Raw genomic sequence first — 16,138 nt, forward strand, 5'->3', positions numbered from 1 at the left:
CACAACCAAGTCATATATCCCTCTACACCAACTCCTCCAGCGAGGGAGAGAAAGAGGAAAGGGAGGAACAGACGGAAGGATGGAAGGACGGAGAGAAGGTGGGCAGGAAAGTGAGAGAGAAAAAGGAAAGAAGAAGGAAAAGTGGAGAGAAGGAGGGAAAGAAAAAGGGCGAGAGACTGCAAGTGATACGGCTTAATACAATGAGGGTGAAAGTGACGAAGAAGAAAGGAGTGAGGAGCGAAGTGGTTTAGAGATAGATAGAGAGAGAGAGAGAGAGAGAGAGAGAGAGAGAGAGAGAGAGAAAGAGAGAATTTGCCAATTATTCAGCAAGACATATATCTTACACGTTCTTATATTATATTCCACTTGTACAAATTATAGACACATATTACCATAATACAGTATAATACTAACACTATTTTTTTCCTTGCCGCAAAAATAGTTAAACTCAACAGCTTTCATCTAAAGTCGGCTCTATGATAATGAAGATGATGATGATGATGAAGATGATGATGATAATGAAGATGATGATGATAATGAAGATGATGATGATAATGAAGATGATGATGATAATGAAGATGATGATGATAATGATGATGACTAAATAATCGACTAATACTCCCTCTTCTTAAATAACAAAAACGTGCTATGAAAACAATAGATTTTAGTTACGGAATTTTACGGCAGTCAGGTCGCTGTTATAATAAAGGGAGATATTTGTGTGTGCTCGGTGGTGTAGGCAAGTGAGTGAGAGAGAGAGAGAGAGAGAGAGAGAGAGAGAGAGAGAGTGCGTGTGTGTGTGTGCAAAGAGTTATGTATGGATGTCTAAGTATGTGTCTGTATATTATGTGCGACAGTCTGTTACTGTGTGTATGTATGGACAAGTGTGTGTGTGTGTGTGTGTGTGTGTGTGTGTGTGTGTGTGTGTGTGTGTGTGTGTGTGTGTGTGTGTGTACAGGCTTGTTTGCGTGTGTGTGTGCATAGCCTGGGTAAGTGTATGTAGGCGTGTGAGTGACAGTGACGTACACGCCTGGCTGCGCACACGCACGTAATACAAAATCCATACACATTGTCACCAAAATGTGCGTCATGTGTGTTAAAATGTACTGTACATTTTGGGTTTACTGTATATTTCTTTACAGATATGGCATCACTTTCTGTCTACCTGTCTGTTTATCTGTCTATCTGTCTGCTCTTCTTAGGTCTGTCTGACTTTCTAATCAATTGAACTTTATATATCTGTCTACCTGCCTCTCTGTCTATTCATTCATCCCTCTGTATATCGTTCTGCATTATGCTCATTTATTTATTTTCATATCCCCGTCTATCTATCTGTCTATCTATCTATCTATCTATTTACTTTTCCCTCTACTTTTCGTCTCCTCACTCCCTCTACTTTACCCCTCCCCTGTTCTCTCTCTCTCTCTCTCTCTCTCTCTCTCTCTCTCTCTCTCTCTCTTTCTAACACTATTTGCCCAGTCATTAGTTACGCCTCCCACCCTTCCAGCCTTCCCCTTTATCGAATCGCAGGACAGTCTAGATCTGTCGTTCCATCCTTCCCGGATATGGTACAACCCAGTATTAGTAATGGATGAGTCTATTAGTGTTACAGCTATCTTCGTGGTGGAGGTGGTGGTGGTGAGGAGGAGGAGGAGAAGGAGAAGGAGGAGAAAGAGGTGGAGGCGGAGAGAGGAAGGAGACCAAGGAGGATAATGATAATGAAGATGATGATAAGGTGGCGGAGATGATTGTGATGATAAAGGCGAAATTTATGATAATGATGATGATGATAATCATCATCATCATCATCATCCAGCACTGAAGCTGTCAGTGTTCCTTCCATGACTCCACCATAATGAGGCGAAGGCACAACAGGCTTCGTAGTACATCTTCCTTTGCGATTAATTTTCCATATAATACCTTAGCATTCTCTTGTGTGTTATTTATATCGTTTCAAGATCGACACAGTTCTCATCAATAATACACAGGAAGATATTGAGGTGTAATGTGCAGAATAATTCACTAAGAAAGAAGTGTTAGGAAATATCACAAACTCACTCGAAATACAACCCTGATATCGGACTGTCACGTCAAATCCGGCCATTTCTGGGAGTTTATCGATTTCTGGTCAATTATTATTTTGCATGGACTCAGGATAGCATTTATATAGTCTCCAAAGCTTTAACTGTGGAAAAAATTGCTTATGGATATTTATGTCTTCAGTCATTCATCTGTCAGGTATTCATAGTCAAATAAGAGTGAATAATACAACATTCATTAATATACAACTGAACGTGACAGGTGAAAAAACAAGAACGATGTGATAAGTTATCAGTTTACTCCTATGGTGACTTAATTATTGGAAAAACTATAATGAGAGAGAGAGAGAGAGAGAGAGAGAGAGAGAGAGAGAGAGAGAGAGAGAGAGAGAGAGAGAGAGATGACATATGCCCCCATCTTTATATATTTTCGTAACCTTGATGTTAGCATTGCTAATAAAGATGTCTGGGGGTCATGCATTACTGATATTAATTTCCACATTATTTTATTTTTATTTTTATTAATCCACTGAGCTCGTGGATGTCTTCTTAATTCATTATCGACGACTCTTTGATTTTCATTTTGGCTTAGACTTGACATTACGAGGTAGGGGCAATAGATACGACTTTAATTGACGCCTTTACTTTCGTAAGCTGGATAGTATTTCACATTTTATTCGTAGTAGTAGTAGTAGTAGTAGTAGTAGTAGTAGCAGTAGTAGTAGTAGTAGTAGTAGTAGTAGTAGCAACCTCTGGCTCATCTGAACACGAACCCAGTCTACTATAGGCTGATGCTGCCGTGCTCCAGCAGTCCACTATTCTCCTTTCAGGGAACAGGGAGAGAAGTGAGACTTGTATAGCTAGGTCAGTTGAGCCGTCCGGTTATAATGGTGCCACCACATGAAGGCGACCCTCTCCAGCAGCATCATATTATATTCCTGCTGCCCACAGACGACTTTATTCAGCTGCTAGGAGACGTTTCGTAGAGGGAAAGTTAATGTTATACCTGACCATTCCAGTTCATCATCATCATCATCATCATAACCATTTCAAGGTAATACTTGGGATGAGAGGTACTGTGGGTTACAAAAGTATCGGCGTACAGGAGGTCCGATGCCTACCGAAAACATTCGAACAACTGCTGTACATTACCAAAGTCCCATTGTGTATGAACAGTGTCTGTCTATATAAACATAACACATGCTATATGTTTGCAAGAGGATATTGCAAGTTGGCGATGTATGACACCTCCCGACATCAGGGCTATCAATGTGTGGTAGGTTGGACACTTAACATTTCAGTGACCTTCGTTCTGCGTTCTCAAATGTTTCACTCATATTACGCACGATACTTCTGTGACCCATAGTACACAGAAACAGGATCAAGTAACCACTATGGTAGTAACATTAGTAACAAAATCTTTTTTATATTATTATTATTATTATTGGTATTCTCGTCAATATTCATATCATTCCAATGCAAGCAACAGGGTCAATTTTGCGATATATTTTATAGGAAAGTTACAGCTATTTCTGCATGTTTACGACGAAAGTGAATGTTTTATAGATTATTGGAGAGAGAGAGAGAGAGAGAGAGAGACAGACAGACAGACAGACAGACAGACAGAGACAGAGACAGAGACAGAGACGGAGTGCATCGGAGGAAATGAGAACGACAGTGCTCTATTAATTTGTAAACAGTATCTATCTGTCGATCTGTCTGTCTATCTATCTATCAAAATATATATCCATCCATCCATCCATCCATTCATCTATCCATCCCTCCATCCATCCATCTACCTATTTATCTATCTACGTACCTATCTATTTACATGTCTACAGTATATATCTGCCTACCTATCTATCTATTCATCTATCTACAGACACGCACACACACACACACACACACACACACACACACACACACACACACACACACACACACATTCCGGCCTTAACCCCCCCAGAGAGCCATGGCAACACTTAACATTCCAGCTGCCCCCAAAATTATTTTATGCAGAAGGAGGACGTACCTAGCCCCATAAGGATTAAAATCTTATCAAGAGGTATTTCCGATGCTCAGTGAAAATGTCTAGTGATAGGAACAGTGGCGATGGTGGTGCAGGGGTTTGCTTTCACGTAGCAGCAACGATATACTCGGGAGGGGGAGTTACCCGGTTATACAAACGACCTTAAACTCCCTCCCTATGTCCATAAAGGAGGGTGGTGGCCTGCAGGTAAAGGGCAACTTCAGCCTGCAGTCCACCAGGCTTACATCCAGATGAACCTGGAGCTACAACAATAACAGTGCCGTAGGTAGGTCTCCACAAATTCTCCGTGTCCCATTATTCTAGGCCATGATGTGACCAGAAGGGTCCAGGCTCTTCCAGGTTCCAGAGCAAGCATGAGACTAGGTAGGAAGAATAACACATAAGGGCTTTTTCCAAATGATACTCTGCTCCACTTACCCAGAGACACAAGTACACCTAAGGACCAGATTACGATGCGACCACCACCGTTTCTTGCTACAATACCAACAAACAATGCAACTCACAAACAGTCCTTTAGGCTCATAATGCAGTAGAGCCCTACACGCACTACAACACACTTTCCTGATGTACCTTACTACCAAATCACAGACAGTCCTTCAACATTACCTGAACAAAATATATCGCTGGGAGCGACCTACTCTATCTATCTATCTATTGCCAGACGCCTTAATCCCTTATACGGGGTGGCCACAAACAAATCGCCTCCACGTCACCCTGGCCCCCGCCATTTCACTGCCCCGCTCCCAATTCACACGGCCCTCTCTCATATACCTCTCCACTCCATCCCTCCATCTCATCCTTGGCCTTCCCCTCCCTCTCTTCCCCTCCACCTCACTTACATGCACTCTCCTCGCCAGTCTCTCACTCTCCATCCTCTCCACATGGCCAGACCACCTCAGGGACCTATTGAACTGGTCTATTTCCTGCTGTTCACGGGGTTCACATCCAGATAAGCCTGGGGATACAACACCTTCTGATTATTTTACTCATCTGGACTGAGAACGTACCAAGTTCCCGTGCCACGAAGAAGTTACTGGAAAATGTGATGAAGCCTTCTGTACCATCATGTATTATTTATTACATTTATTCATTTAGGTGAGTGCAAGAATTATCGTGACATAAGTTCACTGAGTGTTATAGGGAAGGTATATGGAAGAATTATTATAGAGAAAATAAGGGAGATACAATAAGTCCTATTGAATGATGAACAGGGTCGCTTTAGGAGTGGCAGAGGATGTGTGATTCAAAAATTTCCAGTAAAATGGGTAGTGGAGAAGGTTTGAGAGAAGGACTCTAAGGTGTTTATGGCATTCAAAGATCTGGAAAAAGCATACAACAAAGTAGGCAGAGAAGGACTGTGAGAGGTTTTTGGAGGTGGATGGATATGGTGGATGAGTGTATGAGGAAGAGAGGTATGGAAGTCGGTGAGGCTAGGGGACTGACAGGAGATCAATCTGGCTAGATGAATGTTGTGAGAAGTGCGTGATCAGGGATTTGGCACCCCTTTTTAACGTAACAGCGTCTGGATTGACTATCGGATACGTTTATGTGAAGCTACAGAATGTGGTGAATGTTTTTTTGGCGTATCAGAGAGAGTCAGGATTCTGGGGGCTTGAATGATGAGTGAATGGAAACATGTCCCTTTGGACTGGGCAAACTTGGGCTGTCTGGACGTTGCTACTCCTCACCCTGCCCTAGGATGAGAAAGGAGATCCGGATGATGATGATGATGATGATTTACTTATTCATTTATTTATTTATCTATTCCAGACAAAGTAAAAGTGGTTATGGGAGACTCTTCGTTCTGGTGGTATTATAATCCTTCACTAACCCCTTCCGTGGTATAGTCATTTGACACTGACATACTGTAATCCAAAACTACCATTTCTCCGTCTTCAATGCTGAGTTGTAATAATAAATTAATACAAGAGTATGGTGCTGGCCAAGAAGAAGTGCTATGGGAAGGAGGTAGAGCCTCAGCACTGTCATTTTTCTGCCACTGATTTACGTGAAATAAGTTGTAAAAGGACGAATATCTGGGTCAGGTTAAAATGAAAGACCTACAGACAGCCTTGTGAGGTTTAATCTTTCACGGAACATCCTGTATGAGGTGTAACGGGAAATTAACACTAAAGTATGAGACAAGTCACGAAGAAGTGCCATGTAACGAATGTAGAAAGAAGTATTGTTTCATTCTGCCACTCAGCTACGAGGAATGGGCTATAAGAGGACGAAATCTCCGCCGTCAGGTTAAAGTGTATGATCCATAGAAGAGACCCCATTCTAAACAACAACAAACTGTCAGGCAATTGCTACATTAAAACAGATGAGATTCTTCGTGTCCTAAATAGCATAGTGTCGATGAAAATGACGAGAAAGCCACTACAGATTAAATCAACGGAGCTAGAATAAAATCTCTCTCTCCCTCTCTCTCTCTCTCTCTCTCTCTCTCTCCCTATCATTATCATCATCATCATCATCGTCATCGCCATCATTTTCAGTAAACCGTTATCATAGACTGTTTTCTTTTTCGCATTTTACGACTCTACCATTTACCTTGAATTGATCGTGGCTGAGTTATGTGCCTGTATGAGTGAAAAACATATATACAAACGGTCTTATGTACAGATTAAGCTTATGAAAGTTTATAAATATACAGAAGTGCTAATCGGTCGTAGGGGTAAAGAGAAATGTTTACACGATCAATGTTGCATATTTAGAGGCAGCATGAGAGAAGGAAAACATATATAAAAGCAATCCTGTGCATACCTTAAGCTTAGAAGAGTTTGAAAGATATTGTGAAGTGTTTGGGAGCCATGTGGAGAGGATGGAGGGTGAGAGACTAACTAGGAGAATGTTTATGAATGAGGTGGAGGGGAGGAAGAGGGAGGTGGAGAGCGGGAATAGGGAGGTGGAGGGGGGAAAAAGTGAGGAGACCTTGGATGAGATGGAGGGATGGAGTAAAGAGGTATACGAGTATGAGAGAGGGGAGTGTAAGTTGGGGGGAGCGCAGCGAAATGCCTGGAGACAGGGAGACATAAAGACAATTTGTTTGTGGCCACTCCTTACGGGATTAAGGCATTTGGCTATAGATAGATGGATAGTTTGGGAGCTGTGTTAATGAAAGGAAACCTATATGCGAGCAATCTTATACAGTGTTTTTTTTTTTTTTTAGTTAATAAGCAAGTGTACTGAAGGCGTTAATTGGACACTTAGAGAATGAGGGCCAATACAAACTGCAATAAACTGCCTGGTCAGAGCTTGATTAAACTAGTCTTTATTGTTCACGTCCTTGATATTAATACACTGTTGTAGCTTGAGATCAGGATGACAAAACGAAAAGCTACAAAACAGAAAATAAAAGCTAGAATAAAACAAATAAAGCCTAGAATAAAGCAATTCAAAGCAAGTACAGTACAAACACAGGGATAAATAGAAAAATCCAGAAAAGTGCAAAGCTACAATAAGTGCGAGTAAAAGCTTGAATAAAAACATGAAAAACTCGAAAACAAACATGAACAAAAGCTAAACAAAAACAAAAGCTAAAATAACAGCGAATAAAAATAGCAAAAGAGAAATTAAAAGCGAAAAGCTAAAACAAACGAGAAAAAAAAACTATAATAAAAGAAACGTTTAGCACAAATGAGTCTAAGCTAGAATGAAAGCATGAATAAAAGAAAAAAATGGATTAAAAGCAAGCAAAAAGCTAAAATAAAAACGAAGGGCTAAAAAAACTAAGTCGATAATTATTTCTTCCAGGAGAGGTCAGTGTTCAAGCTAATATTATTAATGAACTGTAACTGTTAAAAAATGAAAGGAAAAAGAAAAAAGGGTGGAAATCTCTCTCTCTCTCTCTCTCTCTCTCTCTCTCTCTCTCTCTCTCTCTCTCTCTCTCTCTCTCTCTCTCTCTCTCTCTTCCTACCCACCACTCCATTAGATTAACACTTAGTTCTTTATCACTTGCTCTTAATTGACTCATAATCATACAAGGTTAGCTGGAATATACGAGTAACATCTGCTTTGTTTCGACGATAAAAGGCAGCATTAATTGGAGTTTCTATGGCTCAGGTAATGTAATCATCTGGGTATACCTGTACTAAAATAAAATGTTCTCCCGACGATGAGAAGGGGCAGTGGAGGTAGTATCAAAATTCTCACTGAATAATAGTGTTTATCTTTAACTGATATAAAATAATAGAGTATATTCGAAGTCATGGGAGAGTTACTAGTCGTGAAGGGAAATATTAGAGGATGGGCGGAAGGTAGTCTTCTGTAATTAGAGAGAGAGAGAGAGAGAGAGAGAGAGAGAGATGACAATGGTGATGATGACGATGATGATGATGATAATGATGATATGATGAACCACGAATTATACATGAGCCTGATATATGTGAACACTTATGATATAACCGTAAAAAACATGCCCAGTTATATATATATATATATATATATATATATATATATATATATATATATATATATATATATATATATATATATATATATATATATATATATATATATATATATATATATATATATATATATATATATATATATATATATATATATATATATATATATATATGTTTGTGCCTCTGTTGTATAGTGTAGAAATTGTAGAAGTATGTATATATGCTAAAAGATTTAATGAAACAAAAATTATAGAAGGCATATATGAAAAGATATATATTATTTCTAGGCCTTGGATGTATTATTATTATCATTATTATTTTTACCGCCATTCTCATTTTTACTACTCCTACTACTACTACTGCCTTATATATTACCACTATCAACATCATAATTATATCGAATGCTTATATAATGTACTAACGAATGTTGACGAACATGTATATCCTATACTACGATGAAAGAGAGAGAGAGAGAGAGAGAGAGAGAGAGATTCACCATTAGTAAATTCTTCAATAAAATTTCATTAAGTGCGTTGTTTGTTGTCCTTGCCTTTCTGAAATTCTTTTATTTCCACCTTGTTTTGCTCCTATTCACCCTTCCTCCCTTCCTTCTTCCTTCCTTCCTTCCCTCCCTTCCTTCCTTCCCTCTCTCTCTCTCTCTCTCTCTCTCTCTCTCTCTCTCTCTCTCTCTCTCTCTCTCTCTCTCCTTCATGGAGAATCTCACACGCTCTCTCGCTCTCCTTCATCTTTTATCCCTCCTTCTCCCCCGATCTTCCTCTCACCTTTACTCTGTCTCTCCTCTTTAATTTTCACTTCTTTTCCCTTCTCCCGTCCCTTTTGCTATGCCTGTTTCCCTCCCAACTACTTCCTACTTTCTTCTTGCCTCTTCTCCCTTGCTCCCTCCCTCTTCCTCCGCTTCCTACTTCCTTCTCTCCCCTTTTCTCTTGCTCCTTTCCTCCCTCCCTCTTCTTCCCCTTCTGAAACACCCTTATCTAATTTCCTTGTGTCCATCTACATTAAGAAGAAACAGAATTCTCTCCGGCCGTGAAGAAGGTGACAGGAGTAATATGATCTGTATAATGGAGGGAGGAAGGAAGTGGAGGAAAAAGTGAGAGAGAGAAGGGAGAGAGGAATGGAGGGAAGAGAGATGGCAGAAAGGACGGAAGGAGGGATGAAAGGAAGGATGGAAAGGAAGGAATGAAGACAGAAAGGAAAGAAGACGATTGACGGATGGATAGAAAGAAAGGAAGGAGAGAAATAAATCTGGAACGGAAGAGAAGGAAGGAGGAAAGGAGCAAGTGGAAAAGGGGAGACAAGGAACGAAGAAAAGAGTGAGAAGTGAGGAAGGGAAGAGAAGGAGGGAAAGAGGAAAAAAATGATGGAGGGGAGAGAATAGGTTGAAAAAGTGAAGGAGAGAGGCGGAAAGAAGGAAAGAGGAGGGAAGGGGGGGGGGAATGAGGACGAGGGCAAAAAGAGAGATGGGAAGAAGGGAGAATGGCAGAGAAGAAAGGAAGGGAGGGAAGGAGGGAGGAAGGAAGAAAGGAAGGAAGGAAGTTTGAACGAAGGAACCAACGAACGAACGAATGAGGAAGAAAGTTTGGTGACGGATAGGAAAATGGGAAATAACGTAGAGAAGGAAGGTAGTAAGGAACGGAAGGAAGGAAACTTGAACGAACAAACGAACGAAGAAGAGAGGGAAAGAGATGGATGAAGGAAGGAATATGGAGAAAATGAAGAGAGGGAAGGATGCAGGAAAGGAGAGAGGGAGAAAGAGGAAGGGAGAAGAAAGAACGGAAGAGAGCGGGCAAGTTGGAGTTGGTTAAGACAATGAAGTGAAAGAGACAGTGAAGTAATGTGATCTGTATAATATGGGCAAGGAAAGAATGAATGAAAGAAGGAAGACAGGGAAGAAAGAAATAAACAAAGAAAGAAAGGAAGGAAGGAAGGAAGGAAAGGAGGAAGGCAATGAATGAATGAAAGCAGGAAGGAAAGAAGGAAGAAATGAATGAATTATTATTATTCACCTTCTGTTTTACATCCAAGAACATAATAAAAAAACAGTCCTCACATCCTTTCTCCTCTATCTGTCTGACTGCAAATATTCGATCTCTCCCTTGTACCATTCTATATACTCGTGCTTATTTCCGGATCCAAGAAAACCATAAATAAATAGCAGTTCTGATATTTTTTCTCCAGCATTTGCATTACTATAATATTCCATCCACACATCCCCTGCCACTCCGGAAACTATCCTGTGTGTTAGCCTGTTCATTTTAACGGGACGTGAAAGTGTCATCTCACCATCTTGGGGTATAACAAAAGATTACTACTAAAATATGATGCTAGTCACGAATAATCGCAGTGGAAAGAGTGTAACGCCGTAGTATAGCATTATTTTGTCACTGTTCCACAGGTTATATATATGTGGCAAGAGGACGAAGATCTCCCGCCAAATCAAAGTGAATGAAGTAGAGATGTTCTGATACCTCTTACCTTGTTTGTCACCAGCCAGGCTTGTTCCATGAAGATTTCAGCATTCACTTTGGTCTCCAATACTTCTGCACTTCCTCCCCTCTCCACTTTTCTGGACGTCAAAAGAAAAACCTGCATGTTGGTGTCATGCTTCACAGCCGGAAGAAAGCCATATGCATCCCAGTATCAGTCTTCAAATTCCATATAACTTTTCAAACGCCAAAGAGTGAGGTTTGAAATTACTCTTAACTCTGCCCCCTTTTAACTCAGCGTAACACTGACATCTCTCTATACTAAATGTTGAGCTGTGATAAGAAATTAACACTAGAATTTGGTGCTAGTCACGAGAAAGTGCTATGGAAAGAATGCAAGGCCGTAGTACTGTTTCATTTTGCCACTACAGCTACAGAAAACATGCTACTCAGGGAAGAAAAACTCCATCAAGTTATGGTGAATGAAGTGAATGCCTTACGAATGCAAGTACAGCAATCCTCTCCAATTAATCTGCATAGGACATAATTGCTCATGAATATATCTCTAATTAACGCATTTACGCAACTTTTTTTTTTTCTTAACATGGAAGAAGGAACCAAAGGCCTCTCAAAGTGAAGTATATAATACTCTCCATTGAACCCATGAAGTCCACGATCCTTCACAAGTTACATAAATCCTCTGGTGATAGCAAGATTTTTTCCTTCTCATGGCATCGTTGAAAAGTGGTGTTACACAACGCGACCTTCAGTTCTATCACGATCTTAAAAACATCACCACCTTAGAGTCATCATGTTCTAATATATATTATGATTATGTTAAAATCTGGTGAGGAAGACCATTAGCGACTTGCACCTAACAGCCAGACGGTTTTATTCAGCTGAGAGCAAATAACAGAAGTCTCGGTGTCAATCCCTACATACCCTAATGGATTTCCCTCAGTAGCATTAAACTGTCTGAAGCCAGCACGAACAAAAAAGTCACGGTATCTTGAATTCATAGGTTATCAATATCAACGAGAGAAAGAGAGAGAGAATGATGGAAGGAATGAAGGAAAGTGAAGAAAGATGGAGTCACCGAGAAGGAAAAGAATAACAGGAGCAAATGAAGGAGAGATAGGAAGGAAGGAGGGGTGGACGACGAAGAAGAAAAGGAATAAGGAAATACGTTAAATATGGAGGGGAGGAGGAAGAAAGGAACTCCAGGAAGGCATATTATGTGATTTGCATTGTAAAGTGACGATAGGTGAGGAGGAAGGGAGGGGAAGGGGGAAGATGACGGCAGAGGAGAGAGAGAACAGACAGTGGAGACAGACACATACATACATACATACATACGTACATACATATACATACATACATACATACTCTTTCCTACTCAAAAACAGGGGAGGGAGGAGGAGGAGAGAAGAAAAGAGAGAAGAGAGAATACAGAAGAAAAATGGGGAGGGAAGAGAAGAGAACAGAAGGGAAGGGAAGGGAAGAGAAGAGACGAGAAGAGAAGAGAAGAGAAGATGTGGGAAGGGAAGGGAAGGGAATAGAGGAGGCGGAAAAAAAAGGAAGAAGAGAGGGAGAAAATGGGGGAAAAGGATATTGACAAATTCCACAACAGCACAAGCGGGTTGGATGAAGAATCAGTCTGAGAATCGTGCCTGAACAGAAGGTGAATTTGGCGCCTGCAGCTTCCTTCTTCTTCTCCTTAATTCCCTCAATCCCTAACTCCTTCCACCTCTAACTCCCTCAATCCCCATCTCCTTCCATCTCTTAACTCCCTCAATCCCCATCTCCTTCCATCTCTAAATCCCTCAATCCCTGTCTCCTTCCATCTCTGACTCTTTCATTTCCTAACACCTTCCATCTCTAAACTACCTCAGTCCCTATCTCCTTCCATCTCTTACTCCCTCAGTCCCTTAAGCCTTCATTCTTTATCTACCTCTATCCTTCCCTACCTCAATCCCCACTTCAGCCCCTGATTCCCTCTGTCTCTAACTCCCAAATTCCCTCAGTCCTTATTTCCCTCAGTATCCCATTCCTAACTTCCTCAGTTCCTAACTCCCTCACTCATTGACTCCCTAACTCCCTCATTCCCTTACTCCATCAATCTCTCAATCACATACTGCCTCAATCCCTTAGTCCTTAACTCCCTAATTCTTCACTCCTTCAACCCCTCAATCCCTCTCCATCTCTTCATTTTCTTTCACTCTCCCTTTTCCTTTTCACTCGATTTCTCACTAATCACAGACTTCCTGCCCCTAATATTTACACACTTTAACACCTCTCTACAACTGCCTCTCATCATCTTTCTATTTCACGCATTTACTCACTTTCTCACTGCTCTCTCCCTTTTTCTCTCACCATATTCCTCTCTCTAATGCATTTACTCATTCTCTAACATCTCTCTCCCTCTATCCCTTACCATCTCACTCACCCCCGTCTCTCACCACTTTTCTCACGCGTTTTCTCACTCGCCCTCTTATCTCACCCAGTCCTTCACGATGCAGCATCATGACGTCATTTCCTGTGTTCCTCGTATATATAACAACAGACTACAAAACAACATCCTCGGTCTTTCATATGTTAATTTACCCATATTTCTTTCCACGCCTTTTCTCTCCCTTCCCTGTACAACTCTTACACTTCTCATTTCCTTATCCTCTTCTCTACTCCTCTTAGCTGCCCGTCCAACTCCCCCCTAGTCTTCTTCATTCCTGCTCCTCCTACACTCCTCAAACTCTTTCCTTTTGTAGCTTTTACCCCTCTCTACTTTCTCTCCTCCATCTCCCTACTTTGCTCCATACTTCCCATAACCCTCACTCCCTTACTACATCCTTTACTACTTTTAACTTCCTCTCTCATCTTTCCTTACTTTTCTCTGTTCCTACACCTCCCTTCCTGACTTTCTCCTTCCCTACTCATTCTTTTTCCACCCCTCACACTTGCCACTCTCTTTATTTTCTCATTTACTACTCTACTTCCTCTCGCACGTCCCACATTCCTCACTCCTTTCCTAGTTTTATTTATTTTTTTTTTTTAGTCTGCACCCTTTCTCAACTTTCCCTACTTTGCTCCTCATATGCATCTCTCCTTTACTAATCTTCACTTCCTGCTTTGTGGTCGTTATCTTTGACTCATAAAACTGTTACTTTACTCATAATTTACCTTCCAACAGACAGCCTCAAAAGGACCACTAAGAATACTTCTGTTTGCTTTTCTATGTGTTCCTTTGCTCTTTCTCTCCTTTCCTTACTCAGATTCATTTTTACATTTTTCACCCTCTTCACCTCGTTATTTTTTATTCATCATCACTTCTCCCCTCTCACATGCCTTACTATCTTCCTTACTTTATGTTTTCCTCCTCTTCTGGCACATTTTCCTTACTTTACTAGCACCGTATCTTGATCTAACCTTTCATTACCGGTACTTCGTTCCTTAATCTACTGTATTCCTCCACCTCCCACATTCCTCGGTTCCTCTCTCGTCTTGATAATGTCCTAATAAGCTCATTAAAGACAATGACCAAGATAAACGCAATAACAGCAGTAATATTATTAACTCCAGCCACTGTGAACAATGAACCACCTATGGATCACAACAACAGTTATTGTTTCTGGTCATTACTCTTTCTGAGAGATATTAACCTTACCTCTCTTCCCATCATTTATCCCTCACTCCCGTTTCATCTACCACTTTATTCAGTTTCTGCTTCATCCACCATTCCTTCCCTCCCTTCTTCGTCCTCCCCACATTATTTCCCTCCTCTCTCTTTTTCTCCCTTTCCTGCTCCGTATTTCACCCAGTCTCTTCTCTGTCTAATTCTCTATCCCTTCTTTCTTCACCTTCTCGTTCTTTTTGTTTCCCTTCCTTCCTTTTTTCTTTAACATGCCCTTCCATTCAATCTCTTCTTCATCTGCTGTTCCACCCACCCCCTCCTCTCTTTCTGATTTCTCCACCTTCCTCCCTTTCTCCTGTTTCCACACCATTCGGTTTCTTCTCCGCCCACCTTTTCTTCCTTCTGTTTTTCACCCACTAGTTTTGCTTCCCTTCCTCCCTCCCTTTCTCCATATTTCACTCAGTCTCTTCTCTGCCTGTTTCTCCTTCCCTTTTATCATCGTCCTCTCGTACCCTTGTTTCCCTTCTTTCATCACCTCTACCTTCCTCCATTCCACTCCCTTTTCTCCTCCATCTACTTCTTCATTCCGTCGTTCTCTCCGCCTCTCCTTCTGTTCAATCTTCCAGTCCAACTTGCCTCTTCTTCCTTTCATTCTACCTCTTCCTGTATTCTTTCACTTCCCTCCTCCTCCTATTCCATTTGCCGTACGATTCAATTTTTCCTTTCATCTTTCTTCGTTCTCCTGCCACTTATTTTTAATCTGTTCCACCTACTATAGCATCCACCTTTCCATCCCTCTCTCTCTCTCTCTCATCTCTTCCATCTCCCATACATTCTGTTTTATCTCTCTTCTCTCATCACAGACTCATTCCCTCCTTCCTTCGTTTTTTAGATCTCTTAATTCCTCCTCTTATCTCTCTCTCCCTCACTCTGAATCTGCCAAGCAAAATCATTTCCTGGAAACTTTGTGTGTGTGTGTTTGTGTTTGTGTGTGTGTGTGTGTGTGTGTGTGTGTGTGTGTGTGTGTGTGTGTGTGTGTGTGTGTGTGTGTGTGTAAAACTCTATATTATCTATCTATCACTCTATCTATCACTCTGTCTATCTCTCTATCTGTCTATCTATCTATGCTTCTCTTTGATGGAATCCCTACAACGAGGCTGGCCATGGTACAGCTGATATTTTACATGCGCTGGAAACTAAACCAAATGCCAAAACCTGCAGCTGTAAAAAAAGAAGTGAAAAAGGTGTGTAATCAATGTTAACAGTCTCTGGTTGGACTTTGACTGCATACTTGTGACTTAATGTATCTTGCCTGAGAACTATGATTATATGTCTAGATACCAAGCCTGTAGCCATATTTCACTCTCTTGGTAGTACAGTATCTCCCACTGTTGATGGTTGCCACCCATCTACTACTACCCAGGAGCAAGTACGGTGCTGAAAAGTTAGTTACGGCCTAAATCACTCAACATTCACAATAACAACAACAACAAAATCCTCCTAATTAAATCCTTGGCATTATAATGCAAGGTGTCAACAATTCAATTACTTGGACCATATCA

This window comes from Coenobita brevimanus, chromosome 94 (assembly GCF_032717465.1).
Source record: "Coenobita brevimanus isolate Jiangsu-jjx chromosome 94, ASM3271746v2, whole genome shotgun sequence".
In the NCBI taxonomy this organism is placed as follows: domain Eukaryota; kingdom Metazoa; phylum Arthropoda; class Malacostraca; order Decapoda; family Coenobitidae; genus Coenobita; species Coenobita brevimanus.